Source organism: Benincasa hispida, chromosome 7 (genome assembly GCF_027475165.1).
Source record: "Benincasa hispida cultivar pf3 chromosome 7, pf3_genome.v1.1, whole genome shotgun sequence".
In the NCBI taxonomy this organism is placed as follows: domain Eukaryota; kingdom Viridiplantae; phylum Streptophyta; class Magnoliopsida; order Cucurbitales; family Cucurbitaceae; genus Benincasa; species Benincasa hispida.
The window spans coordinates 13,119,159-13,140,188 of NC_143484.1; the positions used below are offsets into that span (position 1 = coordinate 13,119,159).

Below are 21,030 nucleotides of genomic sequence, written 5' to 3' on the forward strand. Positions count from 1 at the left end.
GAACTATTGAACCAGGTTACACTATTCTGAATAATGTGGGTTGTTCACTATTTATTGATTTGCTTGGAGTGAAGCAGATGTGTAGATACAAAATGGGTTATAAGTGCAAGTTAAGCGGTGATGGTGTTCTAGTGCAGTTCCGAAGTGATTACAACAGAGGTTCAAAGAAGAGAGTTTTCGAGCAAAAGATAGGTTGCTGGGGATGCAGATAGGTTGGGCACATGAAAAACATAGCAAGTTTGTCAAATGGCTCTGGATCAGATGCTGAAGGTGTCTTTCATGTTAGGGGAAACAATGACTTCCTCTGAAGAAGATGAAAATCATCCTCGTCGTATGTCTGCTTTACCATGTAGAGGATGTGATGTTGGCGGTTCCACAAGTTTGCACATGGGCATTGACTTGGCAGTTATGCAAGGTGTGTAGTGGAAGTTGTATCGATAGCTGAAGGACTTCCAGGTGAACCAAGTAGGTGGAAGTTGTACTATAAATATCATCATGGTTTATCAGTATGTGATGAAAAAGAAAAATCTTGGAAGGTGGTATTCCAAGTGGTCCAATCTTTATAGTGGAGTGAATTATAGTTCTCTGACTTAAATTGTGATTATCAATGAAGATAATGAACGTTGCAAAAGTTGTGGATTCATTAAATATCTTGCCAAGGAGAAATTTGTTGAGTTTTGGAAAAATATTAGAAGTGACATTTGTCCCACATCGGTTAAATTGAATAATGGGATAGGCTCCAAGCCTATAAAAGAGCTTATGCTTCTAGTTTCAAGTCGTCTCAGTTAGAAATACTTCAAGCTTAGTGTGTTAACTCTAATTAAATTTCTTTTGTATTATCTAGTTGGAGAGTGGGAAAAATGTGTGGGTAGTTAAAAGTTTTGAGAGAGTGATCTTGTAATTGGGATCGAGGGGAGAATTTTTCTGTATGATTGTAATAAATTTTTCACACAGTGGATTTCTTTCTGGTGGGTCGTGGTTTTTCTCCGAATTGGGACTTTTCTATATAAATTCTTGTGTTTCCAGTTTTATTAGTCTTCTTTAATTTCTTAGTTATTGTTTTTTGCTTATTCCTGCAGTGGATGTGGGAGCTTTTTTTCCCAAAAAAAAAAAAAATATTCCATGAATTCTTATGCATATTTGAAGCTAAAAGAATAATTAAATACTTCTATTTTTTTTTTTCCAAACAAGGATGCTGATTTTCCACGTGGTCATTGTTCGTACGAGGTTTTCGAAAAAATGACTTTTGTGGAGTTGAACTTGTGTTTATATTGATTTTATGCAATATGGTTCGATCTCTAGTACTTAATCCTTTGGTTTTCTATCGGTTGAGCACAGTATGGAAGCGGGGTGCATGAATGTTCTTGAAATTGGAATCTTGGAAGAATGTTTGTGTTCTAGAGAGCTACACGAATAATCCTCCAAATCATCCAAATGATATAGCAATAAGAAGTGCAATGGAAAAAAAGTACCTCAGATAGTGATGTGGCGGCCAAATCATCAAATTGGGACAACTATAGAGTGCCACTTGGAGCTTTGCGTGAGTGACACATGGGGCTTAAATTTTCCATTGATGGATTTTGATTTTCTTTAAATTAAAAAATTAATTAAGGAAAACTAAAAAGAAGGATTTTGTTTTAAAAAATAAATTAAGAAAAAGGAAAAGAAAAAATGACCGTTGACCACTTAATTTACAAAAATATGCATATGCAGGTTTCCGTTGGAGAGTTTAATATATAATATATATATATATATATTATTCAATCATTTATTTATTTTCTTTAATTACTTTTCCACTTTTAATCTCCACGTTTAGTTTTACTCTTTTATCAATCTAACAGTCCAAATCAAAATGTGAATTTTATCTCACTTCTCTCTCTTTTTAAACTTCATCTTCTCCAAAATTTTCCCAAATTTTGCACACTTTACAATCCTTAAAAAAATTGCAAAAATGTCACCTTTGTTAATATCTCTCAAAGCTCTCAATTTTCTTTATTTTCATATTATTCTTAAGAGAATTTTTATTATATTATGATGATTAAATATTGTGAGCTCAAACTTGTATACCCACTCTTTTTAGAGAGTTTTATTGTGTGTTTCAAAGCTTCATGAATATTGTAACAGTTGGATCCTAACCCATAAAAGAATTAGGTTTGCTCTTGAATACAAAAAAGGAGCAAGGTTGCGTGGTTCAACTCTCATCCATAGAAAGAGTCAAATGATATTTTTAATCGAAATCCCAAGAGTCAAAGGAGCAAATTTGACCGAACCACTATAAAAATTATGGAGTCTTTCTCTAACTCTTTCCTAATTATTTTTTCATTTAATTTTAATACATGCTTTTGTTGGTTGTGATTGATTAAGTATAATGTTATATCATTTTTATCAATCTTGCTATTTAGCATCAATTAGAGTGTTCATTCATTTTATTTAAAAGTTATTTGATTAGTTTAAATTGAGAATATTTTTCAAAAAATTAATTAAACCCTATTCCTCCCGGTCCCCCCCCCCTCCTCTTAAGATTGTCATATCGGTTCAACAATTGGTATTAGTGCAACGTTTCTCATTAGAGCATTATGATAAATATAGTTGCAAATGTAATTGTAGAAGGTCATTCTACCTCTAGACCTCCTTACTTTGATAGTTCAAATTATGCATATTGAAAATCTAAAATGAAAATTTATTTGTAATCTATTGACTATAATTTATGGTTAACTGTTGCTAAAGGTCCATATGTTTCCATGAAAAAGGTTAATAATGTTGATACTCCTAAATTAGAAGAAGAGTTAGAGAAACTTGGAATACTCTTGAAATTACTCATGAAGAAACAAATCAAGTTAAAGAGTTTAAGATTAGCATGCTTGTTTGTAATTATGAATTATTTAAGATGGATGCTAATGAATCTATAACCAATATGTTTACTAGATTTACTAACATTATCAATGCTTTGAAGGGACTTGGTAAAGTCTATACAACCTCTGAGAATATTAGGAAAATCGTTTGGTCTCTACCTTAGACTTGGAAGCAACGGTGACGATAATCCAAGAAGCAAAAGATCTTACCATACTTTCATTGGAGGAACTCGCTGGTTGACTAATGACCCATGAGATCACTATGAAGGAGCACTTGGAGGATGAATTCAAAAAGAAGAAGAGTATTGCATTAAAGACAATCTCCTTGGAAGTTGACTCCGAAGATGAGGATGTCCTTAATGAAGATGATGTTGCCTATCTGTCGCGTAAGTACAAAATTTTCATCAAGAGGAAGAAGCAATTCAAGAAACGCCTATCAACCCAAAGAGAGTCAAAAAGTGAAAAAGCAAAAATGATGAGGTGATTTGTTATGAATGTAAAACATCGAATCATATAAGAATGGATTGTCCACTCCTCAAATCATTTAAGAAATCCAAGAAGAAGGCAATGAAGATTACTTGGGATGATAGTAGTGAAAGTGAAAGTGGAAGTGATGGTGAAGAAGTGACAAATGTTGGTCTCATGGCTCATGGTGACAAAAATGATGAACTTGATTATGAGATAACTCTAGAACCTCCTTCTTATGATGAATTATTTGAAGCTTTTGAAAGTATACAAAATGACTTAGAAAAACTTAGTTCAAAATGTGTTGTGATTAAGAAGAAATACAATACTTTGATTAGTGAAAATAAGTATTTGCTTGATGAAATTGATTGCTTTTAAAAAGAATGAGCATATTGTGCAAATTGATGGAATAAATGTCTCTTGTGATAAGCACATTTGTAGTTACAATGAGAAAAATGCATTGCTTGATAAACTTAGATTTTGTCAGCATGACGGTTGTAAAAATGATAGTTTGATTAAATCACTTAAAGAAAAAGAATTAAATGTTTTGCATAAACTTGATAAAGCTAAAGAGTCTATTAAAAAGTCAACAATAGGTGATCAACGATTGAACAAAATAATTGAAGTAGGTAAGGCTTTTGGTGATAAGAGAGATTTAAGCTATGTTGATGAATGTTCTACTCCTTCAAGTTCTAAAACTATATTTGTCAAAGAATCTCCTATTGTGCCTAAGTTTAATATGACTAATGTTGTGTCTAATCATGCTAAATCTAGTTATGTGCCTATATATCATAATTGTGGTGTTGATGGTCATACTAGACTTAAGTGCTTTAAATTGAAGTATGCTCACACTACTTCAAGAAAAAAATTTTCTCAAAGAACGAAGTTTTACAATGCTCCAAGAAAGCATTTCTCCAAGAAGAGTACAATGCATAAATTTGTTGTTAGAGATAAATTCTTACATAAAATTGTTTTCTTTTCTTGCGGCAAATATGGACATAAAGGTTATTCTTGTTATTTTTCTAGATCCAATGCTTTTAATGCCAATGCAAAAATGAAATGGATCCCTAAGTTTGTAAATGCTAACATTCTTGGACCCAAACAACTATGGGTGCCAAAGAATCAAACTTAAAACTCTTTATTTATAGGTTTGCTTGAAAGCCTCCAAGAAAAATAAGTGGTACTTGGATAGTGGTTGCTCAAGGCACATTACCGGAGGCCCATTCAAGTTTATGTCTATCTCAAAAAAGGATGGACGCATGGTAGCCTTTTGTGATAACAAGAGAGGTAAAATTATTGGTAAGTGTAATATAGGCAATGAATCTTCTATTTTGATTGAAAATGTTCTTTTAGTTGATGGTTTAAAGCATGATTTGCTTAGTATTAGCCAATTGTGTGATAAACGATTTAGAGTTGTTTTTTATAAAAAGAATTGCATAATGGGAAATGTTAGTGACAGAAAAGTCTTGTTTGTTGGAAATAGGGATGAAAATATGTACACCCTTGATTTGAATGATTGACATATTATTGATAAATCTCTTTTCTGTTGGGGCTTATGCTCTAAATCTCGTAAGGTTCTATAGTTTGTAAACATTATTGAACAAACTCATTATGTATTTAATAAAATATATGATATTTTATTCTTTGTCTATAAAATATATGATATTTTAGTTGCATTAACCATAAACCAATAAACTAACATCCAAGGTTATCTTTGTAATTTAAACATGTATGTAGAGACATACGGATGGACCATGTTTAAGTGACAACCTAAATGGTCTATAGTAGATGGATAAGGTTGAGTACCTTATCTTGGTGATACTATGAGTATGGCTCGCTTTGTAGGTGTTACAATTGTTATAAAGTGCTACAAATGATCTGATCCTGATCATTCATGTATAGATATGTGAGTGGGGATATTCTATACAAAGAAGTTTGTATAAGACCAGACCAAGAAATGTTTAGCCTCATTATATAACGCCGTTCATAATAGAGATTTACATTTCACTAGGATGACCATAGGTAACATGACCTGAATCCTGAGTGTGTTGTGAACACCTACCTATGAGAGCAGTTCTTTGATTTGTATGGATGAGAGTGGCCAGATCGCCGACTTAACAAGCCTACCATTTTGGGAATTCTTCTGATTGGGGAGTTGAGAACAAAGCTACACAAGATGGTATTCACTCCTTCCCCGAGGCAGGGGTAAGTAGATAAATTTCTCCCTTAAGGGCTGATTCTGGGTCTTGAACAATGTGGCGCCACACCCTCTCCTGGCCCGAGAGGGGTTTAGTCATAGTTGGACTATGATCTATTATTGTTCATTAGAGGGATCAGTGGTACTTAAGAAGTTAAATGTAATTACAGGAGCAAACGGTAATTTGGCCTAACTGCACTTGCGAGCAATTTGTAAAGGGTCATCGTATTGTTGATTGGTTATATCCAATAGACATAGAAATATATTTGTAGTGTGAAGAGTGCAGTTGTCGGTCTTTAGTGAAGTGCTTGATAGTCAACGGATGGTGAATAATGTAATTAAAGAGTTTAGTTAATTATTCATGTACCGTTGGAGCTTCAAGCTACAGATCCATGAGGTCCCCGTGGTAGCTCAATAGGTTTAGTTGAGAATCAGTTTTTAGATTCATTTTAATTGTTCAAATTAATAGAAAGATTTAATTATATATGATATAATTAAGTTGTTTCAATTATATGTGATATAATTGTTATAATGTATTTGATACATTATAGCTTAATGGGAGGAAATAAATATTTGAATGAGATTCAAATATAGTTTCTATGTATTGGATCCATAGTTGTTAAATTTAATATAAATATGATTTATATTAAATGCCATAGAAAAGAGAAAAGAAACTATAGCTTATATTGTATGTGATACAATATTAAAACTATAGGTTATATGTTATATTTGATATAACATATAATTTAATATATATATATATATATAATATGATAAGTTAGTTACAACTCCCTTTCCATTCTTTTCTCCCTACCTAAGTAAGTGGGTGGTGGTTATTTTTGGCAAGGAGAATAAAAGAAATGTTACTTCTTCTTCTTGGTTGGTTAATCAATTTTGACAGTGTGAGAAAACAACAGAAGAGTTTTGTGTTTTTCTTTTTTCGAGTTTTTTGAAAAAATTCTCAATCCTTCCCTCTGCATTAAGTTTTTCCTCAAAAAATAAAATAGCAAGAGTCCACCACTCCTAGGTTCTCACCCTGAGAATACCAAGATAACATTCGTGGTAGTGTTCAGTTGTTCAAGTTTAATTTTGAAGAAGATCTTCAAGGAGTTTGTGATTTATTCGAGTGAAAACATGAAGAAAATGTCTTCAAATGTGAGTTTTCTTGAAACCCTTTCTAAAGCATGTTGTAATTTAGAAATAAATATATATCTTGTTTATTTGTTTACTGTAAATTTTGTATTCAATAAAATGGAACTTGGTCGATTCGCTTCCACTCAAGGTTCTCTCCCATTAGAGTTCCTTCATTTTGCATGTTGCATGATGATTCTTGGTTATGGTATAGAAGACTAAGACATGCCATCATGCACTTAATTTCAAATATTTCCAAGAATTCTTCGATTAGAGGTCTTCCCAAATTTGAATTTGAAAATGATAAAGTTTATGATGCTTATCACATGAGTAAGCAAACTAAGTCTTCTTTAAAATCTAAATATGCGGTCTCTACTACTAGACCCCTACAATTATTACACATGGACTTATTTGGCCATTCTAGAATTGCTAGCTTTGGAGGGAATTATTATGCATTTTGTGATAGTTGATGATTTTTCTAGATTTACTTGGGCTTTGATGATAAAATATAAAGATGATGCTTTGAAAAAGTTTTATTAGTTTTGCTAAAAAAGTTCATAATGAAAAAGGATTTTTTTTTTCCTAGAATTAGGAGTGATCATAGAGTAGAACTTAATGATGATGGTTTTAAAGTTTTTCATGAAGAAAATAATTTTCTCAAAATTTTTCCTCTCCAAGGACTTCTCAACAAAACGACGTGGTTGAAAGAAAAAATCGTACTTTGCAAGAATTCACTAGGTCAATGTTGAATGTACCGCTTGTTATGTTTTAAATAGAGTTTTAGTTAGATCATCTTTAGATAAAACTCCTTATGAGTTTTGACATAGAAAAAATCTAAATATTGGGTATTTCAAAGTTTTTAGTTGCAAATGTTTTATTTTGAATAACAAAAAAAAGCTTGAAAATTTTGATTCTAAGATGGATGTTGGTATTTTCCTAGGATATTCCTCTACTAGTAAAACTTATAGAGTTTTTAATAAGAGAACTTTAGTTATTGAGCAATCTATGCATGTTATGTTTGATGAGTCTTGTAATAATGCTTCTAATGAGACTATTTGTAGTTATGATTTAAAAAAAGATTTTGGAGATTTGCGTGTTAGTGACAAAGACAGGAAAATTGTTTCAAACATGCAAGAAGTAAGCATCAATAAAAGGAAGGAAGATGATTATTTGTTGCTCCATCTCATCCCAAGGATTTGATTCTTAGCAACCTTAAACAAGGTGTGAAAACTTGTTATTGTCTTAATTTATTTAGTAATCTTACTCTTGTTTCTCAAGTTAAAACTAAGAGTTTTAAAGATATCGAATGTGATGAGTTTTGGATTTTAGTTATGCAAGAAGAACTAAATCAATTTGAAAGGAAAAAAGTTTGGGAATTAGTCCCTAGGCCTTCTAATGCATGTATAATTGGAACTAAATGGGTGTTAGAAATAAAATGGATTAAAATGAAAATAACATTAGAAATAAAGCTAGACTTGTAGCTCAAGGTTATTTTCAAGAAGAAGGTATAGGTTATGAAGAAACTTTTGCAACGATTGCTAGATTAGAAGCTATTAGAATGTTGCTTGCTTTTGCCTTTTATAAGAATTTTATTTTGTATCAAATGAAAAGTGCATTTTTAAATGGTTATATTGTGGAGGAAGTTTATATAGAACAACCTATGGATTTTGAAAGTTTTGATTTGCCTAATCATATTTATAAGTTGAAAAAAGCTCTTTATGGCTTAAAACAAGCTCTAAGAGCTTGGTATGATAGATTTAGAAACTTTTACTTGAGAATGGCTTTAAAAGGGGAAATTTTTATACTACTTTCTTTATCAAGGTCAAATAAATGATATGCTTATAGTGCAAATATATGTGGATGATAATATTTTTTGTTCTACTAATCCATCTTTGTGTGAAGAATTTTCTAAGTGTATGCATAACGAAAGTGAGATGAGTATGATGAGAGAACTCAGTTTCTTCCTTGGACTCCAAATCAAACAACTCAAGTATGGTATCTTCATAAGTCAAGAAAAATACGCAAGAGATTTGCCCAAGAGGTTCAAATTCAATGAAGGTAAAATTGCAAAAACTCCTATGAGCACTACCACTAAGCTTGATAAAGATAAAAAAGGTAAACATGTGGACATAAAGACTTATCAAGGTATGATCAGATCTTTATTTTATTTGACGCTGGTAGACCCAATATCATGTTTAGTGTATGCCTTTGTGCGGAATTTCAATCTTGTTCTAAGGAATCACAATTGCATGTCGCTAATAGAATATTTAAATATTTGTTTGGAACTGATATAGGTTTGTGGTATCCTAAAAATGTTGAATTTTATTTGGTAAGATATTTAGACACGGATTTTGCTGGTAGTTTACTTGACCGTAAGAGTACTGTGAGACTTGCCAATTTCTTGGTAGTTTCTTAGTATCTTGATTTAGTAAAAAGCAAAATTTGGTTGCTTTATCCATTACCAAAGCGAGAATATATTGTAGTTGCTAGTTGTTGTGCACAAATTCTTTGGATGAAACAAACTCTTTGTGATTTTGGATTAAAGTTTAATAATGTGCCCATATTTTGTGATAATACTAGTGCTATTAATTTGACTAAAAATTCTATACACCATTCTAGAACTAAGCATATTGATATTAGATATCATTTTATTAGAGAGCATGTACAAAATGGTAATATTACTCTTGAATTTGTAAGCTTAATAATCAATTAGTGGATATTTTTACCAAGCCATTGATTTAAGAAAGTTTTTGCAAAAATAGGCTTGAGCTTAGTATTATTCGTTATGATGCATCTTGATTTCCTATCTTACTTGATATTATTATGTAATGATATAGGAGGAGAATTGAGATACTTTGTATGTGTTCATATTTTTAGGGTAGCACTTATATGCTTATTTTTCTTTTTGATGATTCCAAAAGGGGAGAAGTATAAGAAAAATGTGTTATGAATGTATATTTAGGGAGAGAATTAATTAAGAGGTAGAAGGTCATTCTTTTTTATGAATTTCAAGCATGATCTTTGTGGTCATATGCATACTTGATAAATAAATTAAATTAGTGATCACATGTATTGATATGGTTATGTGCATTTCAAGTTATATTTCTTCTATGGTTTGTTATAATAAAAAAGTGGGAGATTGTTGCCTTTTTAGTCCTTAATCTCAAATTAAATTAATTAATTAATATTTGGATGATAACAAAACTCTCAATTTGCAAAAAGACCAATATTGTTGATCTCTCAAAGCTCTCAATTTTCTTTATTTTCATCTTTTTTTGAGAAATTTTTTATTTATTTTGAGGATTAAATATTGTGAGCCCAAACTTGTATGTATGCCCACTATTTTCAGAGAGCTTTATTAAGTAATGGAAATGATTGGGTTTACTCTTAAATTCGGAAAAGGAGCAAGGTAGCAGTTCGTCTTTCATCTGTGGAAAGAGTCAAAGGAGATTTTTAATCGAAATCTCAAGAGGTGCTTGGAAAAGTTGATGTAGATCGAGTTTGACTGAACCACTATAAAAATTACGATGTCTTCTTCTTCTCAATAAACAACCATTATAAAGAAATAGACGTGATAGAGAGAAAATAGGAAAAAAAAAATTCGCTAGTGATTGTTTTTTTTTTTTTAAAAAAAAAAAAGAACAAAGAAAGAACAAAATGAAAAAAAAATGGTTCAAAATAATGAAATAAAGTTGAATGATACTTTTGCTAGAGCAAATATGAAAAATTGCCAACAAAATTGAAAGAATGCCTATAACGTTACCAAATACAATTTTTATGCACGGTTGATTTTTTATAATAGAATTTAAAGTCACCGTTCAAATACAAATTGGTTTTGAATTTTTCTGTAAATACAAAGTTAAAAAATTGAAGTCACAATTACAATAAATATATTTTGCCATCCATTATAATTTTTCAAAAGATTAGAATGTGATTTAAATTTTAATATGCATTTCTTTTTGTTGCAAAACGAGAAATAGAGCGTGAAATGATATATTGAAGGGTAATTTAAATTGGTAGTATTTTTTAAAATAATAATCAAGTATATACCATCATTTAAAAAGATTATAAATATAGCCAAGATAGACTCTTACCAGTGATATGACGTATCACTAATAGACTCCTACCAATAATATGGTCTATTACTGATAAACTATTTAAATTTGGTCTTATTTGTAATTTTTTTTTACATTATGTTATATCTGCTAAGATTTTGGGTTTAATGTCTATATTTTCAACCGTCCTTATATTGAACCTGAAAGCTTTGTTATAATCAAAGTATTGACTTTGTTGCCGGAAGTTTCTCGAGACTTAGCTAGCATTAATTTGTTAGCAACATTTATCGATTTTCAACAAAATACATATTACGAACTAAATTAAGCTTCTCAATATAGAAAAAGTACGACAAAGTTGTATATATCAAAACAAACTTTTAACAAATTTCAACCAACATAAAAGAGTGTATATAAGCAATGCTCGGGCTTTGCTTCTCACCACAATCCAAAAAAATATATTTATTGACAAAAAGATAAAAGAAAATGGGAAGAACTTTTCAAATCATTCTCTTTCTAGCCTTAGCTTTTGTGTTTTCATCTCTTTCAGTTTATTCGTTACCATTGTCAACACGAGGAAGATGGATCATTGATTCACAAACAGGTCGTCGAGTGAAACTTGTGTGTGTGAATTGGCCTTCGCACACACAGAGCATGTTGGCAGAAGGCCTCAACCATAGACCGTTAAAAGAACTAGCAGATGAGGCAATCAAGTTAAGATTTAATTGTGTACGACTCACATATGCAACCCATATGTTTACTCGCTATGCAAATAGGACGGTTGAAGAAAACTTTGATCTTCTTGATTTAAAACAAGCAAAAGTTGGATTGGCTCAATATAATCCTTTTGTGTTGAAAAAGACTATTGCTGAAGCTTATGAAGCTGTTGTTGAGGTGTTGGGGGCGAGTGGTCTGATGGTCATCGTTGACAATCACATCAGCCAACCAAGATGGTGTTGCTCTCTTGATGATGGCAATGGTTTTTTCGGAAACCGAAATTTTGACCCTCAAGAATGGCTACAAGGTCTTAGCTTAGTTGCCCAACGCTTTCGCAACAAATCAACGGTATGTAACATCAAGAGATTTTCTTAAATTCTTACAACTAAACTCAACCTTTTAAAAACTTTTATAACATTGCATTAACATATAAAGTCTTTTGATTGTTGTTTAGGTAATAGGAATGAGTTTACGAAATGAGATACGAGGCTTTATGGAAAATGCAAATGATTGGAACAACTATGTAACTCAAGGAGTAACCACGATTCATAAAATAAATCCAGAAGTTTTAGTGATTGTTTCAGGCTTAAATTATGACAATGATCTCCGATGCTTAAAGGAAAAGCCTTTGACGGTAAACACCTTAGACAATAAGTTGGTTTTCGAGGTACATTTGTATTCTTTTAGTGGAGATTCTGAGAGCAAGTTTGTACAACAACCATTGAACAAGATCTGTGCAAATATTGTGAATGGATTTATAGACCATGCTGGGTTTGTAATGGAAGGATCAAATCCATTTCCTTTATTTGTTAGTGAATATGGGTATGATCAAAGAGAGGTTGATGATGCAGAAAATCGGTTCATGAGTTGCTTCACAGCCCATCTTGCACAAAAAGATTTGGATTGGGCATTGTGGACATGGCAAGGAAGCTATTATTATAGGGAAGGTCAAGCAGAGCCTGCAGAAACTTTTGGAGTACTCGACTCTAATTGGACTCAAATTAAGAATCCCAACTTTGTAAAGAAGTTTCAACTATTGCAGACCCTATTACAAGGTAATTATATTAATGTTATGAGTACATGAAAAGATCTATAACTAGCAAACTTCTCCGATTTGTAAAAATAAATGTCCAATAATTCAAAAAAGTTTTGTAAAACTAGTTAATTAACAATTTGTAACATTTTTTTATGGTACACAGATCCAAATTCCAATGCATCATTCTCATATGTTATATATCATCCACAAAGTGGCCAATGTATCCAAGTCTCTAGAGACAACAAAGAAATTTTCCTCACTGATTGCTCTGCCTCAACTCGATGGAGTCATGACAACGATGGCACTCCAATTAGGATGTCAGACACTGGTTTGTGCTAACAAAGTTGTTTGGGTCAACAAAGTGTTTGGAGTGCCATTTCGAATTCTAAGCTTCATTTGGCCACTTCCACTCAAGATGGAAAGAGTCTTTGTTTGCAAATTGAAAGCTCCAACTCTTCAAAAATTGTGACCAACTCCTGTATTTGCACAAATGGCGATCCAAATTGCCTTCAAGACACCCAAAGCCAATGGTTTGAACTTGTTGGAACCAACACATTATGATTAACCTTGTATTTTAAGATTATGTATATGAAAACACCTTGTATTTCAACTTATGACAATCCAAATTACCTCCAAGATTCCGAAAGTCAATGGTTTGTACTTGGTTGAACCAACAAATTGTGATTCGGTCTTGCATCTTTCACTAATGGTTATTCAAATTGCCTCCAAGAGATCTAAAGCCAATGATTTAAACTTTTTGGAACCAACACTGTTGCGAAATCGACAATTAAAGAAGATAAAAAGGATTGTAGAGTAGGGAAAAATCGACATACAGATATACGTGGTTCACTAACAGTGTGTTAGCTACGTCCACGGGCCGAGGGAGAACAATATTATTTCGAGAGAATGTATTCAGAATCACATTAAGAATGGCGCCTCTAGGTTAGAGAGTTTATATATCGCACTGCTCTAAACTCTAAGGTCGAAAACGTAAATAACAGCAAATAAATAAATATGCTGAATACAAAATCTGAATAGGTTGTTCGAAGCACCAGCAAACAAATTCAAGATATTTCAACAAATCTCCACCTTGACTTGAATTCTCTCCCAGAAAACAAATATACCAAATGCAACATAAATCAATATCGCCAGACGTACCCAGACTTCTTCCTCGTGCCTCAAAGTGTCCCACAAAGGGGACCACTAACAATTCAAAACATTCAGCAAGTCCAAACAATATTGGAACTTGCCTTGTGGAACCGGTTTGGTGAACATATTAGTAGGGTTATCAGTAGTACCAATTTTCATCACTTTAATTCTCTACTCACCTCTTAAGAAGTGATATCTTACATCTATGTGCTTAGTTCTCTCATGATGAACTTGATCCTTGGCTAGGCATATTGCACTCAAACTATCACAATATACAATAGCTTGGTCATGATGCAAACCAAGATCACCAACTAACCCCCTCAGCCATATTCCCTCTTTAGTAGCTTCTGTCAAGGCCATGTACTCTACTTCAGTAGTAGACAAAGTAATTGTAGGTTGTAAGATTGCCTTCCAACTAACAACAGAACCACCCAGAGTGAACACATAGCCAGTCATAGACCTTCTACTGTCAACATCTCCAGCATAGTCAGAATCAAAATAACCAGTCAACAAACACTCTGTGCAACTCCCATAAACAAGACTAACATCAGATGTACCTCCAAGGTAACGAAAAATCCTCTTAACGGCTTGTCAATGCTCCTTCCCAGGTTGACCCATGAACCTGCTGACAACACTAACAGCATGGGCAAGATCAGGCCTAGTACAGACCATAGCATACATCAAACTTCCCACTGCACTAGCATAAGGAACTCGAGACATGTACTTCTTCTCAACTTTAGACTGTGGTGAAAACTCAGATGACAAACGAGCATTTACAACACTAGGAGTATTTATAGGCTTAGCTGATGACATACCAAACCTAGACAATATTTTCTGAATATATCCTTTCTGTGACAAGAAGAGCTTATTCTTACCTCTGTCCCTATAAATCTCTATACCCAGAATTTTCTAAGTAGCACACAAATCCTTCATATCAAACTCAGTACTGAAAAGATTCTTCAATTTCAGAATATCAGACTCAGACTTTGCAGCTATGAGCATATCATCTATATATAAAAGTAGATAAATCATCGAACCATCATCAGCTTTGTTGTGATATACACAACAATCATATGGACTTCTGTTATAGCCAAGTCCAATCATATAGCTGTCAAATCGTTTGTACCACTGCCTTGGAGACTGCTTTAACCCATACAAAGATATCTTCAACTTGCAAACATAATCTTCTTTACCTGGACACTGGAACCCATCTGGTTGGGTCATATAAATCTCTTCCTCCAACTCTCCATGTAAGAAAGCTGTCTTCACATCTAGTTGTTCAAGTTCCAAATTCTAATGTGCTACTATAGCTAGTAACACCCTGATAGAAGTATGTCTGACTACTGGTGAGAAAATCTCATTATAATCAACTTCTTCCCTTTGTGTGAACCCTCTAGTAACAATTCGAGCTTTATATTTCATGCCCTCTGAAGGTGACATTCCCCCCTTTTTCTTGAAGACCCATTTACAAGTGACAATTTTTCTTTCCTTTGGTCGTTTAACTAATTCCCAAGTCTGATTTTTGTCAAGAGATTCCATCTCATCCCCCATAGCAGAAAGCCATTTAGCAGACTCACCACATGACACAGCTTCTCTATAGGTGGATGGCTCATGAGGATCCACCTCTTCAGCAGCCTGCAATGCAAAAGTAACCATATCTTCAAAACCATACCTCACAGGAGGTCCAACACCAACTCTTCTAGTTCTATCACGAGCTATACTCGGTTGATCTACTCGTGATCTAGAATTCTCAGGCAAATCAACTTCTGATGTTCTAGGCACATTAATTTCTGGTTGCACATTAGTTTTTGTAGTAACGTGTTGATCTTCTTCACCTTGATGTTGTAATTCATTCATAGTTGAAGTGATTGCATCTCCACCTGTTTATCAACACTACTACTTTCTCCCACATCAGTAGATGTCACAAAAGGCTTTACAGTTGAGTTAAACATGGAATTTTCATCAAATATCACAGTTCTACTAAGTATGACTCTATTCTCAGAAGGTAACCAGACTTTATATCCCTTAACTCCATCCCCAAAACCCACAAATATACCCTTTTTAGCTATTGGTTCTAATTTACCTACTGCCTCCAATAGATTCAACTTTGGAAGGTCCCCAACAGTCTAAATGAATATAATCAAGTGTTCCTTTTGTACGATGAACACCTCTTGGAAACTTGCTGCGATGAAGCTTCCCAAATACACAATGTTCACAAAATTCAAAATGCTGTACGTTTTGCCCACATAGAAGATCTCTTTTTGACAGAATTTGCATCCCTTTTTCACTCATATGGCCAAGTCTCATATGCCATAACTTAGTCATATCATCCTTGTGAACGACCAACGATGCAACAGCTGCATAACCTGTTATTGTGGAACATAATAGAAAATACAGTGTTCCACACTTTATGCCTTTCAGAACTACCTCATAACCCTTATAGAAATACACTGCTCCACCTTACCTTCAAAACTGTAACCCTTGCTATCGAGTACACTAAAGGATATCAAACTCTTCTTCAGTAGTGGAACATGCCTAACCTCCTTTAAAGTGTAGAAGGCACCATTATGTGTTCGTATCTTGACTGAGCCGATTCCAACTATCTTGCACACAGCACCGTTAGCCATGCTAACATTCCCTCCATCTATTTGCTGATAGGTTGAGAACCACTCTCTATTTGGGCACATATGATAAGATGCCCCAGAATCAAGAACCCACACATCATTAGAATGTGTCTGTTCATTCACAACTAAAGCTAGATCTCCTTTAGAATCGATCTCGACTTCTTCAGAATCAATCTCAACTTGTGCAACAGAGGCAAATGCTTCCCTTTTGTCACCCTTTTCCTTCTTTTCCTGATTCCTTTTTATCTTAGGACAATCGGTTTTCCAATGCCCCTTATTTTTACAGTAGTAACAAATATCATCTGATCTAGAACCCTTTGACTTCGAAGACCTTTTATTCTGATTCGACTTCTGCTTACTAGAATTCCTATGTCCCTTGCTTCCTGTAGTAGCTAACCCAGATGCCTGACTTTTTGAAACTGAACTTCCTGCATTTTGACGGTCCTCTCTCATAAGCATCATGGACTTTGTATCTTCTAAGGTCAGAGTTTCTTTCCCTCCAATACACGAGTCAACAAAAGTCTCATAAGACGGCGGCAAAGATGTCAACAGAATTAGGGCAGCATCCTCATCATCAACTTTAACCTCTACATTACGCAAATCTAATAAAATTTTATTTAATTCATAAAGATGGTCTCGTAGAGACGTACCTTCCTGCATACGTAGATGATACAAACGTTTATTCAGAAACAAATTCTTGGTTACAGATTTCGTCATGTAAAAACTCTCCAACTTCAACAAAAGGCCAGCGGCAATTTCTTCATCTGCGACCTCGATGATGACGTCATCAGCCAAACATAGCATGATCGTCGAATGGGCCTTCTTCTCAAGAGTCTACCACTCTTTGTCATCCACGACAGCCTTCTTTGACTTATCCGTCAGCGGCGCCTATAGCTTTTACTGCTTTAGCAGGGATCGCATCTTGATCTACCATAAACCAAAACTGTTCCTCCCGGTAAATTTTTTTATCTTTACGTTCACGCCAGACATCTTCAATTGTCGAACAAATGTGGAATTTCGAAAAAACCCTAACAAGGCTCTGATGCCAGTTTGTTGCAAAATCGGCAATTAAAGAACACAAAAAGGAACGTAAAGTAGGGAAAAATCGACACACAAATATACATGGTTCACTAACAGTATGTTAGCTACGTCCACGGGCAGAGGGAGAACAATATTATTTCGAGAGAATGTTTTCAGAATCACATCAAGAACAGTGCCTCTAGGTTATGGAGTTTATATATCACACTGCTTTAAACCCTAGGTTGTTCGAAGCGCTAGCAAAATGATTCAAGGCATTTTAACAAACATTGTGACTAACTTTGTATTTGTAATAATATATACATATGACTAACAACCTTGTCATTTATGACTATTTTGAGGCCAACCTTTCTTTTTCATTCTAGAAATTTGTTACCTCCCATTAATTTTATTAATTTGAAAATGTAAAGGGTCTATTTGATAACATTTCTGTTTCTCATTTCCTGTTCTCATTTCTTCTCATCTATTTCTTGTTTCTAAGTTTTAAGAATTTTCAAATTTGAGAAAGTATAAAAATTAATTACTCCTTTATTTTGTTTCCGTTTTGTGGAATACCATTTCTTCTACATCTTGGTTGTGTGTTCAAGTTCCTAGATATGTCATTTCTATTTTTTATATTTATTTCCATTTGTTCTATTTTATTTCTTTTCATTATTAATTTTGTTAATTTTCAAAAAAAATAATTTTTCTATATTTATATTTTATTTTAATTTTAAATTTTAAACTTTTTTAATATTTTGATTTATATGTTATTTAAATTTTTACTTTTCAAATTTTCAATATGTGTACTAATTTTTTTTATTTTAAATTTTGAGTTTTAAATATTACAATAAGAATGTTTATATATTTTTTTAATTTTAATATTTTTAGTACAATTGAAATCGACCAAAATTTTACAATATATAAATTTCATTCACTAAGGCATTCATTTAGCTTCACTTTAATATTTTTCAAGCATGTCATTTACATAATAACATAATTGAGTTGATCTGAGTAGACATTGTTGAATGAGAAATTTTGGACCAATCACAAATTACCCCATCATTCATGACGAAATTACAAATCATCAGATTTAGGACCAATCAAGAGTTGACATGTGTCCCAAATTGGAGTTGAAGACAAATTCCAATGACGCCACATGGTTTCATCATGACTGTTGAATCATATAAGATTAATTTGACCCAATTTGATATTATTATTTGGGTTTGTTCAATTAAGCCCAAAAATAGGCTGAATTTGACCCAAATGTCAAATCAAGCCCAAATCCAACTAATTAGGTCAAAAGGCCAAGCCATAGACCAACTGGGCCATTGTCCACGAGGCCCACCAGAGAACTTTATAAATAGAGGAGCTCTCCCCATTTGTAGAGGTCAGCAATTCTACACTGTAGATGACCTAGAGAGAATTCTCCCAACAATCAGAAAATACCCAAACTCCTGAAGTTAACCACGCTTGAAGACTGAAGTTCTTTGAAGATACAAGCATTCTTCTAAGACTCCAAGCTCAAGAACATCCACACACTTTGCTTCTATACATCAAACGTACGCATTCAATCGAGAGAGAATCAGACGATCAAGTACTAAAGACCAAACCACATCACATCAAATCAACATCAACAACAATACCATCTCAAGTTCAACTACGAAACAAGTTTCTCCGGATGCCTCGTGCGAACACTAATCCTCCAAAAATATCATCAAGCCCAAAGGTTGATCATCCAAGAAGATTAACAAACCCAAACGTCGATCATCCAAGAAGATCAACAAGCCCAAAGGCCAATTGTCCAAGAAAATCAACAAGCCCAAAGGTTGATCGTCCAAGAAGATCGACAAGCTTAAAGGCCGATCATCTAAGAAAATCAACAAGCCCAAAAGTAGATCATCTAAGAAGGTCAACAAGCCCAAAGGTCAATCATCCAAAAAGATAAACAAACTTAAAGATTAAAGTTTTTTTTAAACGCATCAAATAATTATATATTAGAGATTGTACTTGTTATACTGAAGCCAATACAAATACAAAAGTTCAAATTCCACGAAGGAAGTTTCTCCGAAAAACCTCGTGCAAACAAACTGGCACTTCCAGTGGGACATCTCTACCTCTCATCTCTCTCTCGTCATCCAAGTCAACAAATCGATAAATGGCACCAAAGAAAGTTGCATCTAAAGCTACCGTCATAATCGACACTTACATAGGTTCTGTCATCACGGAGAAAATTTGGGAATAGCTGATGGAATATCCTAAAGATGGAATCTGCATTAGAGAAAATCCCTTGTTTGACAACTCTGCTTTTACTTCTGATCTATCAGAGAAAGAATCATACTTTGATATAGTGTCTATCATGATGGCTGATGTAACGACTAAGTTGGCCATGGCAGAGATGGAAAGTAAGATAAATTTCCTAATGAAAGCTGTAGAGGAGTGGGATCATGAAATTATTACCTTAAGAGAATAGATGCAAGCTCGTGAAGCTGTTGAGTCGAGTCAAATTCCTCTTGTTAAATCCAATAACAAAGGGAAGACCGTGTTGCAAGAAAACCAATCAGAATAATCAACTTTTGTTGCCTCCTTGTCGGTCCAACAACTGCAGGATATGATCACAACTCCATCAGAGCTCAGTATGAAGGCCCATCACAGACTTCTTTTATGTACTCCAAGTTGTACAATAAGAGAATTTACAATCTGAGAATGCCTGCTGGGTACAAACCTCCAAAGTTCCAAAAGTTTGATGGAAAGGGCAATCTGAAATAGCATATTGCTCAAACCTATGAAAATACAGGAACTAGAGGTGACTTGCTAGTCAAGTAGTTCATTCGTACCTTGAAAAGGAAATTCTTTCAATTGGTATACTAATCTAGAGCCGGAAGTGATTGATAGTTGGGAACAGTTGGAAAGAGACTTCCTCAACCACTTTTAGAGCACTGGGCGTATCGTCAGCATGATGGAGCTGACAAGCACCAAGAAATGAAAGGAAGAGTCGGTCATCGACTACATCAACTGATAGAGAGCTCTAAGTCTGGATTGCAAAGATAGGCTCACAGAGTTGTTCACAGTGGAGATGTGTGCCCAAGGCATACATTGGGAGCTTCTCTACATCCTACAAGGGATAAAACCTCGTACGTTTGAGGAGTTGGCAAAATGCGCTCACGACATGCAACTGAGCATCATCAATAGGGGAACTAAATATTTTCTAGTCCCTGAAGGAAAAAATCACAAGAATGAAACAAAGGGTACTGAAAATATTATGGATAGTGCCACTAAAGAATCTATGATCATCCATGAAACCCCATTGAAATTTTCCTCTAAAGGAAAACAAACAAAATTTGAAAGAAAACACAATAAAGGCGAGGAGCATCGCCTAACTCTTAAAGAAAGACAGAAAAAGGTTTATCCATTTCCTGATTCTGATGTTGCGAACATGTTGGAGCAACTGCTAGAGAAGAAACTTATTTAGCTGTCAGAATGCAAGCGATCAGAACAAGCAGGAAAAGTAGATGATCCTAACTTCTACAAGAATCATCAAGTTGTTAGCTACCCAATGGAAAAGTGCTTCGTGTTGAAGGTGTTGGGGTTGATGCCCTAAATCTCGTAGGATCCTGTAGTTTGTAAACACCTGTATGAACAAACAGTTTTGTGATTTATAATATGAGATATTTTATTCACTTCAATCTATGAAATATGAGATATTTTAGTTGCATTAACCATAAACCAATAAACTAAGATCTCTGGTTCTTGTTGTAAATCAAGCATGTATGTGGAGACATACAAATGG

The 21,030-nt window shown here is 33.8% G+C and overlaps 1 pseudogene; it reads left to right on the forward strand.

Annotated features, from left to right (window-relative positions):
- Window positions 1–11,183: 11,183 nt before the first annotated feature.
- LOC150034936 (glycosyl hydrolase 5 family protein pseudogene) lies at window positions 11,184–13,011 on the forward strand (annotated as a pseudogene).
- The last annotated feature ends 8,019 nt before the right edge of the window (window positions 13,012–21,030 follow it).